Source organism: Camelus dromedarius, unplaced genomic scaffold, assembly GCF_036321535.1.
Source record: "Camelus dromedarius isolate mCamDro1 unplaced genomic scaffold, mCamDro1.pat HAP1_SCAFFOLD_114, whole genome shotgun sequence".
Taxonomy (NCBI): domain Eukaryota; kingdom Metazoa; phylum Chordata; class Mammalia; order Artiodactyla; family Camelidae; genus Camelus; species Camelus dromedarius.
This window is the reverse complement of record NW_026989787.1, coordinates 5976292-5987866: the sequence shown is the minus strand read 5'-3', so window position 1 is coordinate 5987866 and position 11575 is coordinate 5976292. Positions and strand designations below refer to the sequence as shown.

Genomic DNA, 11575 nt, shown 5'->3' with positions numbered 1-11575 from the left:
CAGATAGTGAACTGAACAGTAAAATTCGTGAAAGATATTAAAGACACAGGTTATGTGGGGCATCTTTCCCTTCAGACAAGCCCCGGGTGCACGATATCATGGGGGTGCACACTTGGTTGTGTGAAATTTATTTACCCAATATGATCGGATGATTAAGCGTTCTCATCAATGATAGAAGAACAATTGGTTCTCAATTGCCTAGCAGAGCTGCAGCAGGGTTCTCATAGCTAAAATGCCTCTAGGTGCTTTGGAATCAAGCCTAAATGTATAATTTTGTTTGGTTTTTCTTGTATTTTCCTAAAGAGGAATGTTACCCCTTGAAATGCCAACATTGGCCAGTATGTGTCATTGTGAGTAAAGGGAACCACATGCACAAGGGAAACCCAGGTTCTCGGTTATTTCGTGGTTCCAATAGGTACTTCATGGTTCCGGTTGGTGTTGGAGGCTTCAACAGTAAATAGTTGACATATCCCCTTCAAATTATTGGACAGTGATTTTACTTTATAACTGTCTATATTTTTCTTATAGTTGACATAATGTTACAAAATTGACAGGTCTGGCATCTAGGTGGATTTAGTATGTTTCAAAATCTACCTTCATTTTCTTATAAATCCCAAAACATGTAAATCAATTCTATTAAACTTCTTAAAAACTGCAACTGAGTTATCAACACAATGTGAAAATTGGAGGCTACGGACAAACCCTCCCACCATGGCTGCATATTAAACAGAGCTAAACAAACATCAAAATTCTGTGAATTATATCTGTAAACTGTTGATTTATCGATGCCCAGTTGGCAGAGAACCAGTGCAACCTGCGCTCACTCCCACCCATGTACACAGCAATGTAAACATCCACTCACCCAGCCCTTGGCACAGGACACTTTCCGAAGTGTGGTCTGTTACTTCCAAAGACAGGATGAGGCCTCAGAAAACCTGGAAGCAGGAGAAGGCAAAGTAGAGAATGGAAATCTGTGCAGGATCTGACCTCTGCTGATGGAGCAGCAAAGGTGAAACTCTCTTTTACTTGGACGCACACTCTCAAGCGGACAGCACAGATGGGATTGTAGGTAATGCGCTGAGTGTTAGAAGAGTGCACAGCAGATGCTTGGCTGACATAACTCATAGAAATCAGCACAAAATATCCCCACAATTGATTCTGAGACAAAGAACCGATCTGCCAAATTTGAACCAGCAGAGGCAGCGGAAAATGAGGTATAGAGCTACAGATAATGGCACACGCTGAGTCTCAGGGATCTGGAGTGCATTGTGGGTTGTGGTGGGTTCTATCAAGAGAGCAAACCGACCTGTTACCCCATTAAGTAAGCAACCACATTGGCGTGTGAGGTTGAGTTTTTCGATATGTGCCATGGCCACATACACTGCATTTTGCAGGCCCAGGATCAATTTGGCATTTTGCCAATAGAGCACGTGTGGGGCTCAATCAGAGTTGTCGTGCATCTGGTCTGAGGGATTCAGTGGCCCTTGGGCTTGAAATCAGTATGAAAACCTTTAGGATCTGCTACAGTCATAACCTGGACAGGGATTATGGATTGGTTTGAGGAAGAGAATTCGGTACAGCTCTGTGGTTGCATTCGTGCACCCATGACCCAAGGATGAGGGATCAAGGAAGAGTGGTCAAAGTCCACAACGTGAGAAGTTGAAGCATTTCCTTCAGCATTATCTCCCAAATGCAGATGCTACATTTTGGATGGCACTGACATGGTACTGCACAGAGGACACAAAGATCGGTCTGCGGGATCATTCAAGCAGGCCCTGATGTATGACATCCATACATATGTTTCCACTGGTGTTTCTGTAGACAGAGGAGCTCTGGGAAGAACTGGTAACGTTGGGACATTCCCATGGCAATAGAAAGCACAAGCACACTCTCAGTTTGCTGTTTTGGAAAGACTCCAATATGACATACAGCAGAATGCCGTGCTGAAAACCTTTAAGCTTCATTTCCAGAACAGGAAGTGTACTCTGCACTTTCAGAATTGTGAGGTAAGTGCAATAAAACGAAGTTTTACTAATTGAAAAAATATGGTGTGTTCATCACAACAAAGGCAACACCAGCAATTAGAGATATACCAGACAACACACACAGGAACAGGACATGGCATCAATGCCTAGGGAAAATTGCCCTCACAGAAATATCATGGAACTTTGTACACCCAATGGTCTAAAATTTTCACTTAACAAAGCCCTATAAATCTATATTAGATATCTGATATTACTTGACCAGTAGAGATAAAGAAGTATAGTAAAAGAAACAGGAAGTACCATTTTCAGTTCCAAAGTGTTTGAAGGCCCAAAAAATAAGCTTTCAAACATCTAGACTGCAAAACGCTACCAGAGCATGTATTGAAAACTGAGGTGAGGAAAACATGAAGTACAACAGTGTCTCAGAATCACAAAAGGCAGTTATCCAGGAAAGGGGAAGAGAAACTCTAAAAACGAGCCAAATAATATCAGAAAACTCAAGGATGAGATAATATCAGGGCTAAAGTCAGTCCAAAGCAGACTTGATAATGCAGACGGACTCGTGAAAGACTGTGAAGACAGGGGAACAGAAATCCCTCGATCAGAAGAAGACATAGAAAAAGAAGTGCAACCCAATGCAAACATTGCTGTTGAAGCCTGGGGTAAGACAAAGCATGAAAGAGTAAGATTCGTAAGAGTCCCAGATGGAAAAGCAAGATTAACAAAAAAAGTCTGAAAAGATATTTGTAGAAAAATCAGACTGTAACTTGCTGAAAGACAAGAAAGAATGAGGTATACGAAATCAGAAAGTACACATACCAAAGGAGTTGGAAACCCAATACACCTACATTCAGCAGTATTATTCAAATCAACAAAGTTCATGATCAACCGAGTGATTTTAAATGCATCTAGAGGAAAACAACTTAGTCACAACACTACCTCCAGAGGGGTTTCAGCTTATATTTCGAGAGGAATATTGCAGGATAGAAGGAGTGACAGGACATAGACCAAATCCTGAATAAGAAAAAGCTGCAATCTATGGTAGCCTATGCTACAAGACTGCCATTCCTATTAAAGGCAGAGCTAGATAATTTCACAGACCGGCAAAACTTAGAAGAATTCAGCAGTTAGGAACTTATCCTTAAAGGAAGATTGAGAATTCCACCCTGAATCGAAAAGTAGCAAGTAGAAATGTAAATAAGAAAACCATTATTGGAAATGCAAGAAGAGCAATGAGTTTCAAAGAATAAACAAAAAGGCAATGAGGAAATCAAAATCCTGAAGATGGAAGTGGGGAGCAGGAAATCATAGGTGATTTTCAGCACTATACTAAGTAAATCAGCTTACATAACTCTCTGAAGCAAACGGAGAGATTCATGGCGTAATGTGTTTGCAAAACAAACAACAAGCAAACAAACAATCAAACAAATAAACACAAAAAGTGTACGGTTGGCTGACATCTATCCAAAGGAAACATGATAATTCAAAATAAATTACTCAAAGTGATGTCAAGGATGATTCAGCCTGCATTGACCCAGTATCGAGGCTTGCATGTAATCAACACACATGTATTCAGAACACAGACGCGTGCATTAATATTCATAAATATTGATTCAAAAGAGCATATCGTGACGTAACCCAAATACCGATTTTGAATAAGATGGAGTCATAGTCCGTGATATAGGTTTACAAGTCTTCCAACAGGAACAATGAATGGCATATTCAACCCTACGTAGAGAATAAATGGCATACACCTATAACAAAGACTAGTAGCTCTGCAAAACTGTACTAAGAGCAAAAGAGACTGACAGGAAAGTGTACATTGGGATTGGTTTCACTTCTAGGAATTTCAGCCCCCATGAAACAAATGGATCCAATTTCTGAGAGAGTGTGTATTTCAGCAGAAAAGCAACAGACGGATATGCATTGTGGGTGAATGGATATTACACAAACAAAAGATTCTTATAGTGGGTCTTTGTGTAATGTTAACAGTTAGAAAGTTTAAAGACGTGTGAAACCATAAACAACATGGACAGAATTCCCTCCGTTTGTACTGTGTATACAGATCTGTACAAAAGGATAGAGGGAAGAAAAAACTGATCATGGGACGCTAATGGAGAGAATCACATTTACCTTTGGAACCTCTCGTCTGATGCAGCCCCTCCCCCAACACTGACAAGATGCAGCAACCATTGGGGATGGCAGTTACCGGTTGGATTCCAGGTGGAATCTTGGTGTGTTCTGCCAGGATTGTTGTGGCTGGTGGATCCAAGGTAACTGGGCAGAATTCTGTGGGTGGATCAGTGTCATGGAGGCGGTACCGCCCTCTATGGAGCTTGGCTTAAGTCTCTTTTTCTGGAATCTGTGTAAGTTCGAGATACTCGTGCTGCGCAATGGCCTGAGTTCACGGGTCAGTTTCCAGAATCTGAAAGGGCAGATAGTGGAAGATCTGCCTGTCATCAGCTTACAGGTGAGGCTCCGAGGTACTTTCAGACTTGCCCTGTCCTTTAGAATTTGACTTTATAGGAGACATGAAGGAAGTTGGCAGAAAAGCTGGCTGCACAAATTGAGGTGAGATGCGAACACATTGATGAGAGTTGTTCTGCTACAATGGAGAATACTGGCATGGAGACTTCTGTTGAGAATACCAGGCTCAAAAAACATTCATGAGACATATTGAACCTCGCTGATACTGGCAGAAACATATGGAGTGTCAACGTGCACTTTAGGAAGGTACTCAATTCTCTGCTCCAAGAACGGGTCCAAGATTACTGACGTCTAAAAGAGAAGAGATGGCAGAGATGATAAAAGCGCTCATGTTCTTGGAAGAGATCGTGAGAATCCACACGTCCCAAGGGGCATTTATAAACCACTCAGATGACCAAGCACGAAGCACAGGTAAGCCTTTTCCCAGGGTTGGCCCTTGGTACCAAGCACTTGCTCTTCCCTCCCCTCCCCTCATGTATCCATTTCAAAGAATCAGCACTTGAGTTGCAATGAAGCCAGTAGGAGCTGAGCAAGCCACTCCTTGTATCAGAGTTCCTCCTCCTTCACATTCTGTGCACAACAGTGAACTCCTCCATTGTCAACTACTCTCGACTAAAATAGATTGGTATTGAATTCTTCGCTCACACCTTGAAATGATGATCTTCCCCTAGATTCAGCAAATGCTGGGCTTATGTCTACTTTGGTGTGAAGGGAGTTTTGTAAGTGAGTGAATTTTTTGCCTGAATTTGGATATTTATTTATCCTCATTTTTTCAAAACAGTATTTGTAACTATTATAATTCAGTTATTGAAATGAAGTGTAATTGTTGGGATAGATATGTAGTGACACTTCTTTTGTGGACCGTCTTTTCCCTTTTGTCAAGTCCCAGGAGCAGGATATAATGTGATTGCTGTATTTTTTGGGTTAAATTGCTTTTCTCAACATAATTAGTCGATTAAACATTCTCATCTTTGATAGACGAGCACATGATTCTAAATAGCCTAGCAAAGCTGCGGCAGTGTTCTCATATCTATAATATCTCTAAGTGCTATTGAAACCAAGCCTATGTAAAAATACATTGTTTGGGTTTCTTTGTGGTTTCCTAAATAATAATTTTTCCCCTTGAATCGCCAACATTGACCAGTATGTGTCATTATTAGGAAAGGGCACCACATGCACAATGGAAACCTAGGGTTGTGGTTGTTAATGGTTCTAAGAATTATTTCATTGTTTCTGTTAGTGCTGGAGGCACGAAGAGAAAACTGTTGACCTGCCTCCTTCATGACTTTTGGCTGCTAATTTATATTTTCTGTGCATTTTTCTTATTTGGATATTTCAAGCTGGTACCTAAATTTGGCAACTCTGTCTTATAGTTAGATATAGTATGTTTCTAAAACTGTATTTATTTTGATACATTTCCCATGTATGTAATTTAATTCTGTTTATTATTTGAAAGTCTGCAATGAGGTATGAACACATTGTCAGACCTGGAGTTTTCGGACACATCCTCCCACAACTGATATACAGAAAAATAGCTAAACAAGAATCAAGTGTCTGTGAGTTATGACTAAATTGTGTTAATTTATCCATGCCAAACTGGCAGAGTACCAGTGCAAACTTCGCCCACTCTCTCCCGTGTATACAGCAAGATAAACATACACTCTCCCAGCCCTTGACTCAGGAACCCTGCTGAAAAATGCCCAAACATCTCTTACTTCAAAAGTCAGAAAATTCTCACATAACCTGGAAAGAGTAGAAGGCAAATTAGAGAATGGAAATCAGTGCAGGACCTGACCTTTGGTGAGGGAGCAGTAAAGGGGAAACTGTGTTTTACTGGAATGCACACTCTAAAGTGGACAGGTCATTTGAGATGGAAGACAATGTGCTGAGGGTTAAAAGAGTGCATAGTGGACGTTTGGTTGACATATCTGAAAGCAATAATCACAAAATTTCTCTGCAATTCATTCCCAGACCAATACTCCACCTGTTAATTTTGAGCTAGGAGTGCCTGTGGAATCTGTGTGTTAGGGCTGTGGCTGATGTCACAAATTTATTCCCAGGGGTTTGCAGATTGTTTTGGGCTGTGGTTGGTACTATCTAGAGAACAGATCTGCCTGGGTCCTCTCTTAATATTAAATCTGCTGGCATATGTGTTGTGGATTAGCTTAGTAACCCAGGGCCTTAGTCACAGTCTTTCCACATCCACGGTATAATTGCTCATTTTCTCCATAAAGGAGAAATGGGTCTCATTCAGAGCCATCTTCATCTAGTTTCTAGAATCCAGGGCAATTTATTGTTGAAATCAGATTCTATAGCCCAAGGATCTGCAACTTTCATAGGCAGGATTGAAATTTATTATTGTCCAAAGCAGAGGTTTTTGAAATGCCCCATGCTTGCCTTTGAGTTCCAATGCCTTATTGCAAGAGTTCTTGGAGCAGAGATCTGCTGAACAATATGTGAATTTGAAGCCTTTCCGTCAGACTTGACTACCACATGCTAATGCAACAATAGTTGAGGTGCTGACCCAGTACTACACTAAGGACCCAACTGTGGCACTGCACGCTTCAACAGGTTCTAACGTGTGACATCATTAGATTTGTTCCCACTTTTGTTTTTGTTTACAGAGAACCTGAGGGAACACATTATAAAGTTTTGACTTTTCCGTGGCAATAGTAAGGACGAATGCACTTTCATGAGAGTGTATTGGAACCATTCCCTATCCACATATCCAGCCGGCAGCCCAGAAACCATTTGGAAGCCTGTATTCCAGCAAAAATTACTAGTCCCAGCACTGTCAGAGCTATGATAAGCATTTAACCAAAATGACACTCTGCTAACTTTACTAGAATAGGTTGTATTCACCACAACAAAAACCACACTAGCAATCATAGATATAACAGGCAACAGACACAGAAGGAATGCATGGCATCATTACATACCAAAAACAATCCTCACAGCATTAATACTAAATGTGCACAGAAATGATTTCACTTACAAAAGCTGTTCAAGTCTATAATAGATAACTGATATTCCTTAACCCATAGCGATAGAGAGATATAATAAAATTAAAAGAACCATTCCAAATTTTCAAAAGACAGGAGTCTCCTGAAAGAACATGAAATGTATTAGACCACCAAAATTTACTAGAACATGACTTGAAAAGGGAGGACATAAAAACACTGAAGGAAATCTTGAGTCTATGAATACAAATGCAGGCTAGTATAAATGGAAAGAGAAACACTTTAGATGAGCCAAATAGAATCAGAAAACTCAATGGTGAGAATAACTAAGCTAAAGACAGTCCAAATCGGACTAGATAATGCAGAGGAACAAATAAGTGACTTCGAAAGCAGGATAACCGCAATCACTCAGTCAGAACACGACATAGAAAAGCAAGTGAAAACCAATGCAAGCAATGCAATTGAAACCTGGGATAAGAGAAAACATAGCAGTCTATGACTCATAGGGAACCCACATGGAAAAGAAGAAAGGCAAATGGTTTGAAAAGATATTTGAAGAAATCAGACTGAAATTTTCTTAAACCAAAGATAGAACCAGCTATCTCAACACAGGAAGCACAGAGGGTCCAAGCATAATGAACCCTAGTAGGCCTACAACAATATATATTCTAATTTAAATGGCCAAAGTTGATAATAAAGAAATGATTCTAAATGCACCAAAATAGAAACAAGTGCATTGCAAGAGAACTTTCTAATGTCTTCAGCTGATTTCTTAATAGATAGATTGGTAATTTTTTCTTTCCTCTTTCATTTTGTGTTGATCTCTATTCCAAGAACTGATGAAAGGCAGATACCTTCAGTCTAAACAAGATGAGTTGGCAGAGATTCTATAAGTGTTCAAGTTCTTGGAAGAGGTCATCATAATCAACACATCTCAAGGGGCTTTTTCAGACAATACAAGAGACCATGCACCAAGCCCTGTTTATACTTTTCCCAGGAGTGGGCCAATGTATTAAGACTTGCTGTTCCTTCACACTAAACCAGCCATGCAGGTATACCTTCAGTCTGCTACTGCAGTTGAATTGGAGCCAGGTCCAATTTTACCAACACTGTAGGGAGAACCTGAGCCTGCTACTGCAGGAGACACAGCACTGTGTCCCATTTCACCAATCTTTCAAGGAGGCCCTTAGCCTACTCCTGCAGGAGACTCAGAGCCAAATCACATTCCACCAGCTGTGTAGGAAGAACCCCAAGCCTTCACTTGCAATGGATCCAGGAATGTGTCCAATTCCACTAGCCTTGTAGGGAGACCTTGAGCCTATTCCTGCAGGAGAACCAGATCTCTGTCATATTCCACCATCCCTCCAGGAAGATGCAGGGCCTCCTCCGGCAGGAGACTCAGGAATGGGTCCAATTTCACCAGTCCTGCAGGGAGACTCTGAGCCAATTCCTGCAGGAGACCCAGGAATGGTTCCCATTCCATCAACTCTGCACTAAGACTTTGAAGTGGGTCCAATTCCACTAGCCTTGCTGGGTGACCCACAAGCCTGATCCTGCAGGAAAATTAGAGATATGTCATATTCCAGAAGCCCTGCAGGAAGACTGAAAACCTGCTCCTGCAGGAGACCCAGGAATAGGTCCAAATCCACCAGCCTTGCTGGGAGAGCACAAACCTGATCCTGCAGGTGATACAGAGTGAGGCACAATTCCAACAGCCCTGCAGGGATATCCTGAGGCCACTTCAGCAGGAAACACATGACTGGGTCACATTCCAATATCCCAGAAGGGAGACTGTAAGCCTGCTACTCCAGGAAACCCAGGACTTCGTCCCATTCCACCAAACCTGCAGTCAAACACGGAGACTGCATCTGCAGAAAACAGAGTGGGTCACATAACACCAGCCCTGTAGCGAGACTACAAACCTGCTCCTGGGGGAGACCAAGCCCTTCACAGAGAACATAAGCCAGCTCCTGCAGAAGAACAAGAGATGTGTGACATTCTACCAGCTCTGCAGGTAATCCCTAGGCTTGCTCCTGCAGGAGACAGACATCCCAGTCCAATTCCATCAGCCTTTCCAGGGAGAATCCCAGCTTCCTCTTGTAGGAGAGCCAGAACTAGATCTCATTCCACCAACCCAGCACGGAAACACTGAGCTTGCTCCTGCAGGATACCCACAGCCAAGTCATATTCCACAAACCCTGCAGGGAGACACTGAGTCTGCAATTGCAAGAGACTGAGGACTGGGATGAATTCCACCAGCTCTGCAGGGAATCCCTCACCTGCTCCCATAGCAGACTAAGAGCCATCAGTTCTGGTGAGGTCCCTAAGCCTGCATCTGCAAAAAATACTACAGAGTGGAGTCACATTCCACCAGCCCTGCAAAGAGAACAGAACCTGCTGCTGCAGGAGACACAGGACTAAGTCCCATTCCACCAACCTTGCAGGGATACCCTGAGCCTTGGACCAAGGAATGGGACAAATTCTGCTAACCTTCTAGGGAGACCATGAGCCTCTCCTGCAAGAGAACCAGAGATGGGTCATATTACAGTATTCTTCCAGGAAGAAACAAGGCCTGTTCCTGCAGGAAATGCAAGAACAGGCCCAATTCCTCCAGCCTGAAGGTAGTGTCCAAATCTGTTCTGGCAGGTGACCCAGAGATGGGTCACATTCCACCAGCCCTGCAGGGAGACTCTGAGCCTACTTCTACAGGAGACCCAGGAATGGGTCCCATTAAACCAACCCTGAAGGGAGACACAGAACCTACACTTGCAGGAGCCACAGAGCCAGGTCACATTCCATCAGCCCTGTAGTGACCCCTGAGCTGGGTCCAATTACACTATCCTTGCAAGGAGACCCTGTGCCTACTCCTGAAGCAGAACCAGTGATGGGGTCATGTTCCAACAGCCCTGCAGGAAGACCTGGAGCCTGCTTCTGCAGAAGACCCAGGACAGGGTCTGATTCCACCATCCCAGCAGGGAGAAAACTAGCCTGCTCCTGCAAGTGACCAAGGTCTGAGTCATATTCCACTAGCCCTGTAGGAAGAACATAAGACTGCTGTTACAGGAAACTCAGAGCCATGTGCCATTCCAGCAACACTGCAAGGAGACTCTGAACCTGCCCCTGCAGGAAACAGAAACCCAGTCACATTCCACAAGCCCTGCAGGGATACCTGAGCCTTCACATGCAGGAGACCCAGGCCTGGGACCAATTCTACCAGCCCTGTGGAAAGACCCTGAATCAGCTCTGGCAGGAGACTAAGAGCCATGTCACATTCCACCAGCCCTACAGGTAATTTATCAGCCTGCTCCTGCAGAAGAACCAGAGCCAGGTCACATTCCATGAGCAATGCAGGGAAATTTAGAACCTACACCTTCAAAAGATCCAAGATTTGGACCAATTCCAATGGCACTGCACGGAGACCATGAGCCGTGTCCAATTCCACTAGGCCTGCAGGAAGGCCCCGAGCCTACTCCTACAGGAGAACCTGAGATTGGTCATATTGCAACAGCTCTAGAATGACCCAGAGCCTGCTCCTCCAGGAGACCCAGGACTATGTCCCATCCACCAGCCCTGCAGGGAAACCCTGAGACTGTTCCTTCAGGAGAACCACAACTGGGTCACATTTCACCAACATTGCAGGGAGACTTAGAGCCTGCACCTTCAAGACACCCAAGAATTGGACCAATTCCAACAGCACTGCAGGGAGACCATTAGCCAGGTCCAATTCCACTAGCCCTGCATAGAGACCCCGAGCATGCTCCTGTAGGAGACCCAGCACTGGGTCTCATTCCACAATGCTTGCAGGGAGAAACTCTGCCTGTTTCTGCAGGAGACCAACAGCTGAGTCACATTTCACCAGCCCTGAAAGAAGACCCCAATCCTGCACCTGCAAGGGACCTAGGACTGGAACAAAATTGACTAGCCCTGTAGAGGGACCCTGAGCCTGCTTCTGCAAGAGAATCAGAGATGGGTCATATTCCAACAACCCAGCAGGGACAGTCTGAGCCTGCTCCTGCAGGTGATACAGAGTAGGGTGAAATTGCAAAACCTTGCAGGGACACCATGAATCTGCTGCTGCAGGAGAAAAAGGATGGGGTCTCATTCCACAAGCCTTACAAGGAGACCCTGAGCCTGGTCTTGCAT

At 43.5% G+C, this 11575-nt stretch overlaps 1 long non-coding RNA gene across 2 annotated transcripts in view; it reads right to left on the bottom strand.

Annotated features, from left to right (window-relative positions):
• Nucleotides 1–872: 872 nt before the first annotated feature.
• Nucleotides 873–11575, bottom strand: part of LOC135320696 (uncharacterized) — a 30106-nt gene continuing 19403 nt past the window's right edge. Inside the window, exons 4-5 of one of the 2 annotated variants that reach the window (XR_010379957.1) lie at nucleotides 4119–4763; nucleotides 873–935 (exon numbers count right to left, since the gene is read on the bottom strand). This is a non-coding gene — a long non-coding RNA (uncharacterized LOC135320696). The remainder of the gene's footprint in view (nucleotides 936–4118; nucleotides 4764–11575) is intronic. The other variant, XR_010379958.1, reaches the window with a different exon arrangement.